This window comes from Saimiri boliviensis, chromosome 13 (assembly GCF_048565385.1).
Source record: "Saimiri boliviensis isolate mSaiBol1 chromosome 13, mSaiBol1.pri, whole genome shotgun sequence".
Classification (NCBI taxonomy): domain Eukaryota; kingdom Metazoa; phylum Chordata; class Mammalia; order Primates; family Cebidae; genus Saimiri; species Saimiri boliviensis.
Genome location: NC_133461.1, coordinates 100296472 through 100316047, shown reverse-complemented (window position 1 = coordinate 100316047; position 19576 = coordinate 100296472).

Below are 19576 nucleotides of genomic sequence, written 5' to 3'. Positions count from 1 at the left end.
TCCCATGGCTCCCACCCAGAGGCTGACTCAATTCACAGGGACTATTTTCCACACCCCTATGATTTCAGCCCCACCAATCAGTAGCACCCATTCGCTAGCCCCCTGCCCAACAAACTATCCTTGAAAAACTGTAAATTTTGAGTCTTTTGGAAGACGGATTAGAGTGAAAACTTCCATCCTTTAGCTTGGCTGTCTTGCGGTAATTAAACTCTTTCTCTATTGCAATACTACTGTCTCTGTGAATTGGCTTTATCTGTGCAGTGGGCAAGAAGAATGTATCAGGCAACTAGAGGAGGATAACTTGAGCCTAAGAGTTCAAATCTGGCCTGGGAAACATAGTGAGACCCTGACTCTCTCTTGCTCTCTCTCTCTTGCCCTCTTTCTCTTTGACATACACACACACTTACATGTGAAGAAGCAGGAAAATATGGCCTTCCATTATATGACTTTCCACTAGAGCAAAGCAATCATGAGAAGCAAATCCAGTTATTAGAATTAGAGGACAATGACTTTAAACAGTAAAACAACTATTAAAAGATGTTAAAGAATTTTTAGGAAAAGATAGACATAATATGTAAAGATATGGGCACTTCAGGAAAGAAATCAAACATGTTAACAAAAGAACAAAGTGGAAATTCTAGAATTAAAAAAATACCATATCTGACATTTAAAATTGATTAAATGCACTTAATAACCAATTGTGTGCCACGGCAGAACAAAGCACTGAGCTTGAGGAAAGGTCATTAGAAATTACTCAAATTGAAGGAGAAAAGAAAAATGGATTGGAAAAAAAATGAAGAGAATGTCAGTACCCATAGGATACTATCATGTGGTCTAACCTACATGTAGTTTAAAGCCCCCCCAAAAATGAGAAAGAATACAACCAGAGAAATCTTTTAAAGAAATAAGGACCAAAATTTTTCCAATTTTGGTGAAAAATATTAACCCAAAGTCCCAAGGAGCTCAGAAAGCCCTGAGAAAAACCAACACGAAGATGTCTGCACAAAGGGATATTAAATCAATGGTCCAGCCCAACTCTAGTGAGCTAGCAGAAATCTGAATGACTTGCATCCCTCACCCCAACCTTACCAGCAGGCAGAGAAAAGGACTTTCACTCTCTCAGAAATAAACAGCACATAAATAACATTTCCAATTATTGTCCTACTTTTCAAACCGGTAAAAATCAGAGATCAAATCTTAAAACAGCCAAAAGAGGTAAAGGACTAGAGAGATAGTTATTCTGGTCCTAAATGTGATAAAAATAAAACTTTTTTCCCAAAATAGAAGTGATGGAAGTTTGAGGAAAAATGATTATACAATTTTGGAATTTACAAGAGAAAGACAGTGTTTCCATCATTTTTAGAAAGTCAAATTGAAAACTGAAATTTTTTGGCATGATTTTGTGACATAAAACTCTGAAAGGGAATATAACACATAAAGCTTTCACACATATCATTCTTAATGTGCACTTCTGAGAGGTTCCAAAGAGGAAAGGTGTGTTTTGAAGTGATAATGAGAGCCCACAAAGGTAGAGGAACATCCAATTAAGTGAAATGGTCCAAGTCTGTATGCTTAGAAGTACTGTTTTCCAGAGTACTGAGATACCCTAGAAATGAAGTTTACAAACTGCTGCTCAGAGGAATATATGTGCATTTCCGGTTTTTAAAAATGAGTTGTGGAATCAGAAGAGGTACCAGAATACTAGAGACTGGCACAATGTGTTCTGGTTTTTTTTTTTTTTTTTTTTTAAACAGTAAAGAAGATACTTTCTTAAAATGCTAGGCTAATAGTTTTGGCATGGACTCTGCCCATGGTTCTGGATTGTGAGATTTCTTAACAAAGAATTTGTTTTCACTAGAAGCTGAAATGTTTAGTTAGAAACACATACTGCCAGGTTAACATTCCTTTTCTGAATAGAGTAGCCAGACTAAGCAGTTTGGAGAAAAGCAGTTGATGTAGTACATCTAGGATTCAGCCAAGTATCTGATAAAGGCTTTCATGAGGTCTTTGTGGAAAAGTTAGAGAAATGTATAATTCTGCCCACATCCCTCCAATGAAGCAAGACTTGCCAAGGTCTCCAATGAGTTGATAGTCTCTAGACCTCATAGACATTTTATTTCACCTGCTTTCTCAGAGCAGTGGGCATTCCTGTAGGCTCTATACTCAGAACCTTCTGCACTTGATTTTGGAGTCACCACTCTCACCAGACTTTCTTCTTTCCTCTTTCCAATTCCTCCTCCTCCTCCTCCTCCTCCTCCTCCTCCTCCTCCTTTCTCTTCCTCCTTCCTCCTCCTCTTCTTTTCCTTCTTTCTTCCCTCTTCCTTCTCCTCCTCCTCCTCCTTCTTCTCCTCCCCTCCTCCTCCTCCTTGTCCTTGTCCTCCTCCTTCTCCCTCTTCTCCTCCTCCCTCTTGTCCTCCTCCTTCTTCTTTTTCTCCTTCTACCTCTCCTTCTTCTTGTCATTCTTCCACTCCTTCTCTTCCTCCTCCTTCCTCCCTCCTCCTCCTTCTTCCTTCCTCCTCTTTCCTCCTTCCTCCTCCTCTTCCTCCTCCTCCTTCTTCTTCCTCTCCTTCTTCTTCTTCTTCTTCTTCTTCTTCTGCTTCTGCTTCTGCTTCTGCTTCTGCTTCTGCTTCTGCTTCTACTTCTGCTTCTGCTTCTTCTCCTCCTCCTTCTTCTTCTTCTTCTTCCTCCTCCTCCTCCTCCTCCTCCTCCTCCTCCTCCTCTTCCTCCTCTTCTTCCTTCTTCTTTCTTCTTCTCTGTCACCCAGGCTGGAGTGCAGTGGCATGATCTCAGCACACTGAAGCCTCTGCTTCTTGGGTTCAAGAGATTCCCTTATCTCAGCCTCCCAAGTAGCTGAGATTACAGGCACATACCACCATACCTTGCTAATTTTTGTATTATTTTTAGTAGAGATGGGGCTCCACCATGTGGGCCAGGCTGGTCTCAAACTCCTGACCTCAGTTCAGGAGGCTGAGATGGAAGGATTACTTGAGCCCAGGAGTTAGAAGCTACAGTGATCCAAGATTGTGCCACTGCTCTCCAGCCTGGGCGACAAAGTGACACCCTGTCTGAAAAAGAAGAACAAGAAGAGGAAGAAGGAGACGTCAAGTGATCCAAGTTCTGGGATTACAGGCATGAGCCACTGTGCCTGGTTTCTTCTTTCATTTCTGCCAACCTAATAACACAGGGCTCTGATGTCCCCAGAAGTCCTTAATTACTGGTGTTCTTCAAAGTTCTGATTTAGACTCATTGCTCTTTTTCTTCTAACCATTTTCCTTGGGATTTCTGATTTGTTTGCTTGGATTCAACTTTATCAGTTCACTGATAGTGTTGAGGTGTTGGGGTCCCAGCCCAAATATGTCTGCTGGGGACCCCATACATTCATTCAGCTGCCTGTGGGCATCTCTACTCACATGTCCGAAAGATGGCTCACACCTATGTTCAAAGCTGCATTTGTCACTGACCCTATCAAAATCAGCCATTGTACTTTTCCTTGGGTTTCCTGTATCAGTGAATAGCACCCTGTCCACCTGCATACCCAGGCCAGAAACCTAGAAGCCACCCTTAACTCCTTTTTGCCAACTGCCTTGGATTGAATTGTGTCCCCACCAGTCACCAAATTCATATGTTGAGTCCCTAACAGCTAATGTGATTATATGTGGAGATAAGACTTTTAAGAGGTAATTAAGGTTGAATGAGGTCATAGGGTGGGATCCTAATCTGATAGGATTGGAGTCTCCATGCCCATGCACTGTGGAAAGGCCATGTGAGGACAAAGTGAGAGGCAGCTGTCTGCAGGCCAGGAAGAGAGACCTCATCAAAACCTGACCATGCTGGAACACTGATCTTGAACTTCCAGCCTCCAGAACTGTGGAAACTTACATTTCTTCTGTTTAAGCCACTTGGTCTGTGGTGTTCTGTTAGAGTAGCCTGAGTAGACTAACATACCAGCAAACAATTCATAAAGTCCTATCTATTCTACTTCTGTAAAATATGTATAATACTCTTGATCTTCTCAGTGCCACTGATTTAGAATTCCATCATTTCTTGCCTTCATTTTCTCCATTAGGTCTCTTGTCTTTTTGTTGTTGTGGTTGTTAGACAGGGTTCATTCTGTTGCCCAGGCTGGAGAAAAATGGTGCAATTTTGGCTCATTGCAGTTTCCAACTCCTAGGCTCAAGTAATCCTTTCATCTTAACCTCCTGAGTAGCTGGGACTACAGGCATGTACCACCATGCCTGGCTAATTTTTGTATTTTTAGGAGAGATGGGATTTCACCATGTTGGCCAGGCTGGTCTTAAACTCCTCACCTCAGTGATCCACCCACCTCGGTCTCCCAAAGTGCTGGGATTACAGGTGTGAGCCACTGTGCCTTGATCTTCTTTTCTTTATACTTTTCACCCCCTAATTCATTCTTCCTCTTACTGTCAGGACAATTCTTCTAAAACTATGAACAAAGACAGTCCCTCCTCTGCTGAAAATGTACCATTTGATCTCAGTTATTTTCAGGATAAAGTCCAACACTCTTAGCAATACATATAAGGTACTTCCAATTCTGACTGCCGTATTTTTTTTTTTCTTGAGACAGAGTCTCACTCTGTCTCCCAGGCTGGAGTGTACTGGTGCTATTTTGGCTCACTGCAACTTCTGTCTCCTTGGTTCAAGCGATTCTTCTGCCAAGCAGCTGGGACTACAAGTATGTACCACGAAGCCTCACTAATATTTTGTATTTTTAGTAGAGATGAGGTTTTGCCATGTTGATCAGGCTGGTCTTGAACCCCTGGCCTCAAGTGATCTGCCCACCTTGGCCTCTCAAAGTTCTGGGATTACAGGCATGAGCCATCATGCCCAGCCCCTATTCTGACTTCTGTTTACTTTTCCATTCTTATCTCTCTCATTGCCCTCTTCATACCTTATGCTTCAACCATAATGAAAATTTTACATTTTCTCATACTTTGATATCCCTGATGTTTATTCTTCTTTGCTGTAATGGTAGGCTCAAATTGAGGCCTTTCATTAGAAGAATTAGATAAGCTTCCTCTGATGAAGACAGACAAGCAAAAACTTACTCTAATATGAGCATGTCCATAGTAGAGATTTATTCAAAAAGCCGTGGAGCACAAAGGAGGAAAGTAAGCAATAGAAACTGTTATATCCAGTCCTTTACCTGAGGTTTGAATGCTTGTCTCTCTTCCAAAATGCATGTTGAAACTTGCTTGTATCTCTTCCAAAATGCATGTGTTCAGAGGTGGGCCTTCAGGAAGTGATTAAGTCATGAGGGCCCTGATAAAAGGCCTCAGGGGAAATAGCTGGGCTGGGCCTTTTTGTCCTTTTGCCCCTTCCACCACACGAGGACACAGCGTCCATCTCCTCCGGTGGAGGCAGCCATGTGGCGCCATCTTAAAAGCAGACAGCTGCCCTCACCAGATGCTGAATCTGATGGTGCCTTGATCTTGGATTTCCCACCCTCTAGTACTGTGGGGGAAAAGTTTCTGTTCTTTATACATTACCCAAACTCAGGTATTTCATTATAGCATTACAAAATGACTAGGACAGAGCATGAAAGAGACATTTACATTTATAGAAGAACCATCACATTTTTACACTAGAAATTTACTAGAATTTTCAAGAATAAGTAGAATAGTCTTTTTCTGGCTCTACCTTCCTTGCTTCCATTCAGTGCTGGTGGCAGTAGCTGCCTTCTCTGTACTTAATGCTTGATCATATTAAAGCACTTCACATAACAGGGCCATGAGACAGCAATGAATACTGAGCAGCCTTTCTGCTGTTCAATGAACCATTTTATATTTTGAAAAAATTGTAGGCATGTCAGTATATAACTAATGTCTTTACAGTCTAGTCAAAGGAGCGATAGTGGCCAGGCACGGTGGTTCATGTCTGTAATCCCAGTGCTTTGGGAAGCCGAGGCAGGCAGATCACCTGAGGTCAGGAGTTCTAGACCAGCCTGGCCAACGTGGTGAAACCCCATCTCTAATACCAAAAATACAAAATTAGCTGTGCATGGTGGTGAACACCTGTAAATCCAGCTACTTGGGAACCTGAGGGAGGAGAATCACTTGAGCCTGGGAGGTGGAGACTGCAGTGAGCTGAGATTGCACCGCTGCACTCCGGACTGGGCGACAAGAGTGATACCCTGTCTAAAAAAAAACAAAGGGATAGTCATACTCACATAATGCGCTGTAGAATTGTAACTGAACAATGTGAATGTCCTGGATTGGTTCCTAAGGTCTACATTTTGAGTTTTCAGTAACAGTATGGGGAGATTATCATTATGATTATTAATTTTACACAAGCATTATACTGATATAATAGCTAGCAGTGCTCTACTTCAGCATCAAAAGTATTTTCATCACTTTCTAGGTGGCCTGCTGCTGTGGGTTTGGATCTGTGTCCCCGCCCAAATCTCACATCAAATCTTAATCTCTAATGTCAGAGGTGAAGGTTGGTGGGAGGTGATTGGGTCATGGGGGTGTTAGTCAGGGTTCTCTAGAGGGACAGAACTAATAGGATAGGTATACATACAAAGAGACATTTATTAAGTAGTATTAACTCATAATATCACAAGGTTCCACAGTAGGTCATCTGCAAGCTGAAGAGAAAGGAAGCCAGTCTGAGTCCCAAAGCTGAAGAACTTGGAGTTTGATGTTTCAGAGTAGGAAGCTTCCAGCATGGGAGAAAAATGTAGGCTGGGAGGCTGAGCCAGTCTAGTCTTTTCACTTTTTTTCTGCCTGCTTTATATCCTGGCTGTGCTGGGCAGCTGATTAGATGATGCCCACCCAGATTAAGGCTGGGTCTGCCCTTCCCAGCCCACTGACTCAAATGTTAATCTCCTTTGGCAGCACCCTCACAGATCCACCCAGGATTAATACTTTGCATCCTTCGAATCAATCACGTTGACACTTGGTATTAACCATCGCATATTCTTATGATGATGAGTGAGTTCTTGTGAGATCTGATTCTTCAAAAGTGTGTAGCATCTCCCCGCTTCCCTACTCTCTCTCTTCCTCCTGCTCTGGCTGTGTGAAGTGCCAGCTTCCCCCTTGCCTTCCACCATGATTGTAAGTTTCCTGAGGCCTCCACAGAAGTCAAGCAGATGACGCCATTAAACCTCTTTCCTTTATAAATTACCCAGTCTCAGGTATTTCTGTATAGCAGTGTGAGAACTGGCTAATACAGCTGCTATAACAGAACACCATGGACTAAGTAGCTCATAATCAATAAAAATTGATTTCTCATAGTTCTGAGGGCCAGAAGTCTGAGATCAGGGTCCCAGCATGGCTGGGTCCTGGTGAGGGATGTGAGGGCTGTGAAGGCTCTCTTCTGGGTTGCTGAAGACTGCCATCTCCTTGTATCCTCACACGGCAGGAAGATGGCCAAAGAGCTGTCTCTAAGGCATTAATATAATGCTCTTTATAAGGGCATTAATCTCATCCCTTAGGGCTCCACCTTCCTCACTTAAATCACCTCCCAAAGCTCCACTCCAAATACCATCATTCTGGGGATTAGCACTTTAATATATGAATTTTAGGGGGATTCATTCAATTCATAACAGATAGCTATGATAGAAGTGATTTTGGGGGAACCCAGGTCAGATGAGAATATCTACCCATGCAATGTTTGCTACTTTTCTGTAGTAGGGAAATATACATAACTAGCATACTGTCACCCTTCTCTTTCAAAACAACAAAAAATTAGAGGAAAAGAAGTTACAAAGAAAGATGGGAAAGGGAACCAATATTTATTATTCACATATGTCGGACATTTTTTACACAAATTATTTTTTTCAATCTTTTCAATACTTTTGTGTTGCAAGGAAATTGCAGGCACATGGGAATGGGGACTCAAAAGTAAATTGTCTGATTACAAAGCACATAGAAAACAGAGCTTAGCTTGGCTGTGACTCCAGGTCTGTGTACTTCCAAAATGCGTCTCCAGCACTCTGTCCACTGCAGCCTGACAGCAACACACCACAGAGCGCGCTGCTGTACACAACATCACCTGCTCACAGTTGGGGTAGCTTCGCTCCCCTCCATCCTTCTGTCCCTCGCTGGGGCCATGCTCGCGGGTGCAGAATGCATTCCTACTGCAGGCATCCCAGTGTAATGAAGGAGCCATCACAGAGATCAGGATCAGGCCACCTGCTTCTGTTCAGGCTCTGCTCCCAGCCAGACCAGGAGTAGAATCTGGAGCAATTAAGTCTCACCTCTCTTAGGGCCTATTATTTTTTTCATCAGCAAAATTAGTAAATTGGGGCTTAGCTTCCAAGATTTCCACCAGCTCTAACATTCTGCTATGAGAAAATGCCTGGTTTATTTTGGTTCCTTGTGGAGTAAATTACCCTAACAATGAGGTCCATTTACATAATTAGGAGGTGGCCCGCTCCCATAGAGCTAATGGTTTGTTTTATGATCCGTGTACCTGTCGACCAGCTACTAGCCTACTAGCACTGCTTCCCAGGATGCCATGGTGGTGCTGCAATTAGATAGGAGTGCTGCAGAAATGCCTGAGTCACTCTGACTCCTTCCTGAGTCAGGGCTCAGGATGCAACAGAGACCCAGATGAGACCAGGCAGCCTCCAGACCCTGACAGCACAGAGATGCCAACTCCCTTGTGGTCCTACTTCCAAAATAAATCGATGCTTTTTTTACTACTCATAGAAAGTCAGGAAACATATTTTTTGGTGTGTGTGGAGGGAAGCGAGGGGAAACCCACTGGCAGCATAAATAGGAGAGAAAGTTTGACACTTATAGAATCATAGGATATTGGGATTGAAAGAGATTTCTCTACTAACTCCCTAATAAAAAGTCAGAGGCTGGGGACCAGAGTGCCTGGAGCTGCCCCATCCGGGCTCTGCAGCACAGACTAGAACTCAGCCGGTGTCCTTTGAAAGCATCCACAAGCAGCATCCACTAACTCTGGTGATACGGTTTGGCTGTGCCCTCACCCAGATCTTACCTTGAATTGTAATAATCCCCACATGTCAAGGGCAGGGCCAGCTGGAGATAACTGAATCGTGGGAGCAGTTTCCCTCACACTTTTCTCCTAGTAGTGAATAAGTCTCCCTACATCTGATGGTTTTACAAATCAGAGTTCCCCTGCAGAAGCTCCGTTGCCCTCCACCCAGTGAGAGAAGTCCCTTTGCACTTCCTTCATCTTCTGCCATGATTGTGAGGCTCCCCCCAGCCATGTGGAACTGTGAGTCCCTTAAACCTCCTTCCCTAATAAACTACCCAGGGTTGGGTATGCCTTTGTTAACAGCATGAGAACAGACTAATGCATCTGGCTATTCCTTTACCCCTTCCCAGGCTTTCCAGCCTCCACTGTTGCCCTCCCCCAATCCACCGAGGAAAAGTTGATTATAGTAAGGAGGTGGGGTGGAAAGAGAAAAATTAGAGATTATCAAGTCTTTGGGTCCTTTTTTCCTGCTAAGAAACTAGAGTTTTAATGTTTCTTCTCTGTAAAGCAGTATCTACTCTTTCTGATTGATGAAAAGAAAAACAGAACACAAACAGCCATGTTAAATTTCCAGAAAAAAAAATTATTTGGTCTCTTCTCTAAATTCTCCTTTAACCAATTTGCAAACCAAAATGGATGATGGAACACTGAGGTCTTCTCTGCCCAAGCACTGTTACCATCCTCCCGATTCCAGAAACAAAGGACTCTTAGTTGTATGAAAAGGGTCTGCTTTCATGTAATTGCTTTCTCAGAGTAGGGACTACCAAACTATTGCTGTATAAATGATTAGGCTTTTATCTTGAAATTTTCACCCACATTCTGGTAAATGCATAATAGATTTTAAGATTCCTTTAAGGAGGGAGAAGGGCCCTCCTCTCCATCGTAAAGCAGGAATATAAATGCATAGTCATTGCCCCGGGAGCAATGGAAGAATTTTATGTTCTGTTTTTCTTACTCACTATGTGGTTTAGAATAAAAAGACAAGGTGGTGGGGAGTAACCCATTGGTGTCTGTTACACAGTAGTCCGTCCTCATAAGAAATCTTAAATGGAAGTTAACTGCAAGGAGGAGTCAGCTGTTATATGGGCTCCTTACCTCTACTGCATGAAATGCTTTTGCATTTTTGTGTTTCCCCTGAAGAATTTTAATTGGAAATGATTTTCTATAAGTGTTTGAAAGGTAACCGAACTGTTGTTTACCTCTGTGCATTCCCTGCTTTGAGCCTGCCTTCCTGGGGAAGTATTTATTCACCCTTCCACTTCATGCCTTCAGTTTATGGGATTGTGTGTGTATTAGTCCCTTCTCATGCTGCTAATGAAGACATACCCGAGACTGAATAATTTAAACAGAAGAAGAGGTTTAATGGACTTACAGTTCCACATGGCTTGGGAGGCATCACAGTCATGGTGGAAGGCGAATGGGGAGCAAAGGCATATCTTACATGGCGGCAGGCAAGAGGGTGAATGCAGGAGAACTTCCCTTTATACAACCTTTAGATCTTGTGAGAGTTATTCACTAGCATGAAAATAGCATGGGAAAAACCTACCCCCATGATTCAGTTACCTCCCACTGGGTCCCTCCCATGACACGTGGAGATTATGGGAACTACAATTCAAGATGAGACTTGGGTGGAGACACAGCCAAACCAGATCAGTGTGGGAACAGCAAAGTTGGTCTCTGTGCCTTAGCTACTGACCTTGGTTTCAATCTGGGGTCCAGAATTTTCTTTTGGTCATGTTCTTGGTAGCATCATCCTAGCAGCAATTCCTAGGCTTTGTCATGCTGGGTCATGGCTTAGGGTCCTGACTTTTCAAAAACTGTTAGCCTTTCATTAACTGGATGGTGAAGAAATTTAGAACATATCACCCCAAAATATGCTGCTTTGGCATATGATTATTTTGATCTGGTGGAACTTTGAGAAACAGCAGATGCAGGAAGAGCCCTCTGACTTCCCCTTTTCTACCTAAAAGCAGGCCAGAAAATTTCCCCTGAGAAAAGCGCTCTCTTTGTCTGTCTCCCTCTCTCTCTCTTTTTTTTTTTGAAACAGAATTTTGCTCTATCTCCCTCCTGGAGGGCAGTGGCATGATCTCGGCTCACTGCAACCTCTGCCTCCTAGGTTCAAGCAATTCTCCTGCCTCAGCCTCCCAAGTAGCTGGGGCTACCGGCACATGACACCATGCCCTGCTAATTTTTGTATTTTTAGTACAGGCGATGGGGTTTCATCATATTGGTCAGGCTGGTCACAAACTCCTGAGCTCAGGTGATCCACCTGCCTCAGCTTCCCAGAGTGCTTTGATTACAGGTGTGAGCTGCCTTACCCAGCCAGAAAAGTGCTCTCTCTATACCAGGAAGAAACAAACATCCTCATCACCAGAGACTGTGAATCAGCACTGAAATGAATGTGTACAAATTTACTAAAATAACTGTTATCTTCTGCTAGTTTCTCCCATGCCCTATATAGCCCCTGGTCATTTCCTCACAATTTCCTGCCCCTAGCCCAGACTCCCTTTGTCTTGTCATTGCTTCACACATTTATCTTTCATTTTCTAAAAGTTCATTAAATTAAATTTGGCTGAGGATGTCTCTGTACCTGAAATTCCTGTGGATGGAATAACAACCTAACTTAGTACAACAAACTGAAGATCTTATTTAGGAGTGTAACAAACATCTGAGTAGCAGTAAATCACAAGCAGGCAACTGATCAGACCATATCCAAATAAGGCAGAATGCCTGGCTGTAACTAATCAAGCTATTTCTGTACTTTATTTCCTGTTCTGTCTGTAAGTGCTCATTGATCACCTTGCAGGGCAGAGCTCTCTGAACCTCTGCTGATCCTGAGCACTGCCCAATTCATGAATCATCCTCTGTTCAGATAAACTCTTCTTATGAATTTAATTTGTCAAAAGTTTTTCTGCTGTAGTCACTTCTTTGAGTCTTCATTTTTTGTGAAGTTTCTCATGTACAGGTTAAAAATTACTAAAATTTGTATGCTTTTCTCCTGTTAGTCTATCAGATATTCATTTGATTCTTGGGCCAACTTGGAGATACAGAGGGCAAGGAAGAACGTTTTTGTCCCCTACTATAGGGACTCTGGAAGATGATGAAGAGAAGGACATGGTTCTGCCCACTGCAGCTAAAATACACCAAGACTCAGAGGCACAATTAGCCAGTGAGCCTCGTCCTTCCCAGGCAAAGCAGGTGGGAATATCCACTGAGCCGTCAGCCTTGCCCTTTGGTCACTTCCCTTCCCCCGTTTATAATGATCTGATCTCTTCTGGGTGAATAAAAGAACAGAATGAAGAATGGGAGGGTTGGGAGGAGAGAAGTGATATAACCCTGTGGGAAACAGGAATGCGACAATCTTCTCTCTTTTTCCTGGCTGCAACCAGGTGAAATGCAAGAGGGGATTCCACCTCCTAACTTCTCTACCTGCCCGCCCAGACTATTTCTCTGCATCCTTCCTCTTTCCACATCCGGTCATCCCTTTCAGGTTCTCCCCTAGTCTCTTTCTTGAACTAATTTTGCCCTAACCTAAAACAGAAGATATTTAAGCAGCTCTAGCTCCATGTTCTAGGATTCAGCGTTGGTTATGCCCTGACCTTGAACCACACTAGAGGTAAATGACATTTCTACTGCCATGTGTGTCCCTCTGGTCCCATGTGAGCAGCCTGCCAAGCATCACATTCCTTTCCTTGGACTCGTCCTTCCGTGCTTTTGCTGTTCCTCTTTCCAAGCCTGATAGCAAATGGCTGGTACACTAAACACTTCTAACATTAGCCCGTGGTTCTCAGTAGGAAGCCGTATTTGGAACTATATATTGGATAGAGAGAAACAGGGAGGGAGCATTTTTGGTTGTTACAAGGAGTGAAGGGCAATGCTAACATTTAGTAGGGAGAGGTCAAGGATACCAAACAATTCATCCCTTTAAAATGCCAGTAGCACTGTGTGGTTGTGGAATGTGGCTCCTTCCCTAAGTAGATGCATGCCCTGCTCTACTGAAGGTACACTGAGACCCTCAGTCCACCCAAGCCCTGTTTCTTAGTGTTCTCTCTCATGGTAGACCTTTTCCTACCCTGGTTTAGTGAGTTGGAACTGCAGTCAACTCCTTCATCCATTCTGGAAGGACTAACCTTTCTAAGACTGGTCTTGGAGAGACCCAAGGTTTCTTGTCCTTACCCATTGAGCCATATTTTTCTAATCTGTCATATTAGCCCAAAGCATATATATTTCTCAGTTGCCAATTTTGGCTCTACCCTTTAATAAAATTCTGCTTACCTTCTTGTGTACTAAGATATGTTTTTTAGAGCCAAGACAGATACAGCCTTATAGATGCGTGTTAAATAAACTCCAGAAGCTTGTCTGCCTTATGTTCTTAACTGCCTTAGAGATGCTGGCCTCATAGGGCTTACATTCTAGTAAGAGGAGAAAGACAACAGAAAAGTAAATATGTAGTATGTGTATTAATTTGCTAGGGCTGCTGTAAGGAAATACCACAAAGTAGGGGCCTAAACAACAAGAAATTGTTGTCTAACAGTTCTGGAGCCTAGAAGTCTGATTCCGGTGTGGGAGAAGCTAAATTCTTCTCAGGGCTATGAGGAAAGAATCTGTCCCATGCCTGTAATCTAGCTTCTGGTGGTTGCCGGCAATCTTCGGCATCCCTTGACTTAGGTAGAAATATAACTCTCATCTTGGCTTTCATCTTCACATGGCTTTTTGTGAACACCTGTGTGCATGTCTCTGTGTCGAAAATCCTACTTTTCATCAGATATGATTACAGTCATATTTGAGTAGGAGTCTACTATACTGCAGGATGAACTCATCTTCACTAGCTACATCTGCAATGCTTCTATTTCCAAGTAAGGTCATATGCTGAGGGATTGGGCATTACTTCTTTATGTGACCATGTGAACATATGAAGACACACATGAAGGGAGAAAACCACATGATGATGAAGAAAGAGATTGGGGTGATGTTTCTTTGAATGAAGGAAGGCAAAGATTGTGAGCAAACCACCAGAAGCTAGGGGAGAGGCATGGGATAGACACAGCCCTTCCAGGAAGTAGCCAATCCTGCTGTTGACACTTAGACCTCAGACTCCTAGCCTCCAGGACTATGAGACTATGATTGTCTGTTGTTTAAGTCACTCAGTTTGCTACTTTATTATGGCAGTTCTAACTAATGAATATAACAACTGTCTATAGTTATTTATTGACTTATTTATTTTGATGGTTCATAGATCAAGGACTTTCCAAGCTTCTATAGGGCGTACATTTTTAGAATATATTTTCACAACTTAATAAATAAAAATCCCATAAATGTCAATTTATAAGTGCTATGGTTTCAATGTCTCCTCCAAAACTGTTTGAAATTTAGTTTTCAGTCTGGCAATGTTGAGAGGTGTGGCTTTAAGAGGTGACTGGATCATGAGGGCTGTGTCCTTCTGAATGAATTAATCCATTCATGAGTTAGTAGATGAAAGGGTTGTCATGGGTGTGGGACTGGTGGCTTTATAGGAAGGGGAACAGAGGTCTGAGCTATCATGCTCATCTCCCTTGCCATGCAATGCTCTGCATTACCTCAGGACTCTTCAGAGTCCTCACTAGCAAGAAGAAAATCACCACATACAGTTCCTAGATCTTGGACTTCTCAGCTTCCTGTAAGAAATAATTTTTCTTTATACACTACACAGTTTCAGGTATTCTGTTATAAGCAACAGAAAATGGACTAAGAGTATAGTGGTATGGATCTTAGAGATAAAGACATATCTTTATCTTCTCCAGATAAAGAAGTTGAGGCGCAGAGAAGGCCAGGCACAGTGGCTCACGCCTATAATCCTGGCACTTCGGGAAGCTGAAGCAGGTGTATAGCCAGATCTTAGGAGTTCATGACCAGCCTGGGCAACATGATGAAACCCTGTCTCTACTAAAAATACAAAAGTTAGCCTGGCATGGTGATATGTGCTTGTAATCACAGCTACTTGGGAGGCTGAGGCGGGAAAATCACTTGAATCCAGGAGACAGAGGTTGCAGTGAGCTGAAATCATGCCACTGCATTCCAGCCTGGGCAACGTGGGCAACCTGGGTAACAGAGTGAGACTCTGTCTCAAAAAAAAAAAAAAAATTAAGGATCAGAGAAATGAAGTGACTTGCTCCAGGCCACACAGGAAATTTCCTTTGTTTTCTCATGTTACTTTCCTGTGGACTCTCTTCCAAGCCATGTCTCGGTTTTTCTCTTTTGGCCTCTTTAGAGAAGAGCCTGTCAATGGTACAGCTATATCTCCAGGAAGAAGTACATTTTGACCTTCACATTAGGACAACCCCCACTCCCTTCTTTACCAGTGTTTGCTAGGGCTTCCCGAGACCTACAGAAAGTGCAAATCTCATTGTTCTAGCACCTGCTCCAGCAGACCATGGGAGATTAGCATGCTTCCCCATACTTCACTGCTCTAGTGATATAGGACAAAATTCTCTAAACTCATACGCCTAGACCTTGAGATCTGAAGGGCTTCTCCCAGCCATACGGTGCTATGTATGTTTTACTTTACTCATAATATAGTAATTAGTCTTTTGCGAAGCATATAAAATTCCTTTTTCCAAGTGTGTGATGATTTGATCCTTGTCTCTTATTGAGAATCTGTCAACAGAACTGCTAGAGGTTTAGTGGTCTCCAGCCCGCAGTGCAGATATTCCTGTGGCACTCTCCCTATAGAATGTATCCGGGGGCCTAGATCAGCTGCTGGGTGGTCCTGGACTGAGGGAGTCTCCGAGTAGAGGTCCTGGAAGGATGATACAGAAAATTCCGAACAAGAGAGCTACCTTCTCCCTCAGTTCTCAGGATGCCTTGGTAACTGATTCTACACTCCCTTACGTGGTTACCTGATGTGGTTAGTCACATTGCCACCAAGTCATCTGCATCGAAGAGAAGGTGGTTTCTTCATAGGAGCTTATAATAATGCTGCTCCTCCTCCTCCTTCTCCTCCTCCTTCTTCCTCTTCCTCTTCTTTGAGTCTTACTCTGTCTCCCAGGCTGGAGTGAACTGGAGTGATCTTGGCTTACTGCAACCTCCACCTCCTGGGTTCAAGTGTTTCTCATGCCTCTGCCTCCTGAGTAGCTGGGATTACAGGTACATGCACCATGCCCAGCTAATGTATTCTACTTTTAGTAGAAGTGGGATTTCATTGTGTTGGCCAGGCTGGTTTTGAACTCCTGACCTCAAGGGATCTTCCTGCCTGGGCCTCCCAAAGTGTTGGGATTACAAGAGTGAGCCACTGCACCAGACCTGGAGCTTATAACACTTGTATTTCCCTCTTGGAATATCCCTTGTGATGTCAAATACTTCATCCCTGTTGAGTAAACTATGAGTTGTGTGTGAAGTTTCAAACTTTTTAAATGGGGTAAATTACACTAAATTGTTGGTCTTAGAACAAAAACTCATGAGTTTCAGTTTATTTTTGAGACTCAGGGAAAACATACATGTAGAAACCAATATTTGGACTGATGTGGTATCAGAATGAATTGGAAAGTCTTAATCCGAAACTTTATGTGATTGTTGAAACCTCACCATTGTTGTTTTAGCCTCGTATTAAAAATGCACATGACCTTCCTTGGGGGGAATCTTCATATCAGTTACTTATGTCTTAGTGTAAATAATGCTTCTGGGAAGAAGAAGATTCTTTTCAGCTGAAACACAGCTAAGTCGGGCTACAGCTGAGCCCACCCTCTTTAGTCTGTACCTGCTCCTCCATTTATTGGTTATTTAATGTTAAGAGGGGACAGTGGGAAAGGGAGGCTGGAGGGTTGAGAATAAACATGTCTGATGCCAGGACTTTACCATGATGTGATGCAAACTGAGGGACGAGAGGATAGTTGCACCATCTTTCTTTTTTTCTTTTTCTTTTTCTTTCTTTTTTTTTTTTTTTTTTTTTTCGAGATGGAGTCTTGGTCTTGTCTCCAAGGCTGGAGCGCAACAGCACCATCTTGGCTCACTGCAACATCTGCCTCAAAAGTTCAAGCGATTCTCCTGCTTAGCCTCCCCAGTAACTGGGAATTATAGGCACCCACCACCATGCAAAGCTAAATATTTTTTGTAATTTTAGTAGAGATAGGGTTTTGCCATACTGGCCAGGCTGGTCTCAAACTCCTGACCTCATGATCTGCCCATCTCAGCCTCCGAAAGTGCTGGGATTACAGGCGTGAGCCACTGGGCCCAGGTTGGACCATCTTTCATTTCCCAAATGCTTTTCAAACTTAGTGGGTTAGGGACGGCAGGTGCCAGAAAAAGGTTCAAAGAACATGTTCAGTTAGGCCTTAGGTATGCATTAAATATCTAAACTGTGCACAGAACTTTATGACACAATGTTGATATAAAAAATGTCCAAGTAAAAAAATTTAATTGTACATTTTTAAATAACTAAAAGAGTAAAATTAGGTTGTAACACAAAGGATAAATGGTTGGGGACATGAATAACCCATTTGCCATTATGGATTATTGCACATTGCAGGTCTGTATCAAAACATCTCATGTGTCCTATAAATAGATACACCTAACTATGTACCCACAAAAGTTAAAAACTAAAAAGTTAAAAATCAATCCAATATACAGTTTCTTCTCATGAAGTACTAACATGTTTGATGGGGAGATAAGATTTCTGCAGAACCTCTCTTTCAGGAAGGCTTCATAAAGCTGAGGAGGGGTTAGCTATATGAGAATATGCAAATGTTGGAAAAGAATATAACTGGTTTCCATGGTGTCTCAAGGTCCCTGCTAAACTTAGGAAACCCTGAGACCTGTTTGGTGTTGTCATCAGTACCTGGAGCCTTGGCTCCATCCTGAGACTTGATTCCCTATCAGGCTGACTGAACTCCAGGGTGCCCAAGAAGCGTTTTCTAGCCTAACTCAAACAAACTCCTTCATTGACCCAACTGCAAAACCTAAAATGACTGCATAATTCTTTCTACCCTGCTCCCTGCCCCTTTTTCTTTTGAGGACAAGAAACCTTGAAAATTAGGCCAATCTGCTATTTGTAGATTTGGAGAATGCTTTACCCTTTTCAGATTTTCAGAGTTCAGGTTCCATCCAAAAGAGAAGAGGGGACATTTGATGTGAAGAGGAGTCACCAGGAAGGGGAGGCTGGAGGGCTCAGGATAAATACTTCTGATGCCACAGCTTTACCATGGTGTGATGCAAACTGAGGGACAGGATGGTAGTTGAGGGCATGGATGGCCCTCAGCATAGTCTGACAGAATGTGATCTCAACACAGGTAAGAAAGTTCACAGACAGAAGCAAGCTTTTAGGAATAATGGAGCCAAAGAGGTTTCATGACAGAAGGAACAGTGGATGGAGAAAGAAAGCTAAAGTTTTCCTGATTCACAAATGGTCCAAGTTCAGGCGAAGACACTTTCCCATGTGGGTAGATGGTCCCGTCTTTGCTCCCTTGGTGCCATTTCCCCCAGTAACAAACTTTAATTATAACAGACCCATAACTTGGCAATTAAGAGTAATTGATGTCCCTTTCCTAAGGGAGAATTAATCAAGTATGCCAGACAGGATCTCTTTATCATTTTGTTAACTAGAAAAGAAGCAGAGAGCTCCTTTTATTCAAGCCACCCTAAATATGGCAGTCTTTGCTACATAGCTCTAGGCAGTAGTAATCTTTCATTTTGTACCAAATACATTCTGAGTTCTCAATCTCTCATTTCAAAACAAACAAATAACAGAAAGAAACTTAAAAGTAGCAGGAACAAACTGTGCTTTCCTTGGCTGTAATCAAATTACTCCTTTTGTTCTGGCATGAGACAGTAACTGGCAATAAAGTAAACCTCAGGAGTACAATATTCCTGTGATTGCATCAGGGTGGAAGATTAAACTTCTAAAGCATTCAGGATGTCTCAGCTTTGCCCCTCAACCAAGAGGCTCTTACTGTCATCCCCACTATTTCATAGTGAAATATGTTTCTGCAGTGTTAGGGGGAATTTATGAGTAGCTCAAGGCTTCCTGCCTGAAGATACTTTCTCTCAGAAGCAAAGGAGAGGGAGGAAAAAGAAATCCAACCTTGAAAATCAAAATAGATCTGCTTTGTTTTATTTAAGAAAATTTTATACCTTTGCAAAGCCCATATTGCCTGTGTAGGTTTCTAAACTAGAACAAACAGAACCCTTCTACAAAATTCCTAGTGAAGCAAAACTTTCATAGAATCACAATTTAGTCTTTCTCTCAGAAGTGATGAGTCATTGTAATTTGGGTATCATGATTCATTCCTGCATATAGCCAGAACACTGGAACAATATTAGTTACTCCAGCCTCATTTTCACTACAGAAGTCACTTCCAGCCCCATCAGTTTCCAGTTCAAAAGAACATGCCAAGTTTGGTAAAGAAACTTGAAAATCATTTTCTCTCTGCTTTGATCTAACTTTTTTTTTTTTAAAAAAAAAGGCTTTAAGTTTTCAGATGATAGACAATAGTCTTGAAAACCAGAATGCAGATGCAGGATCTCACAATGCTACTAGGAGCAGAAGAAATTCAGAATTGGAATGGAAGATGAGGTTGCTGTGGGCAGAGAGGGAAAAGGAGTTTGAATTCCTAGGCCCACTGTGGTTACTACA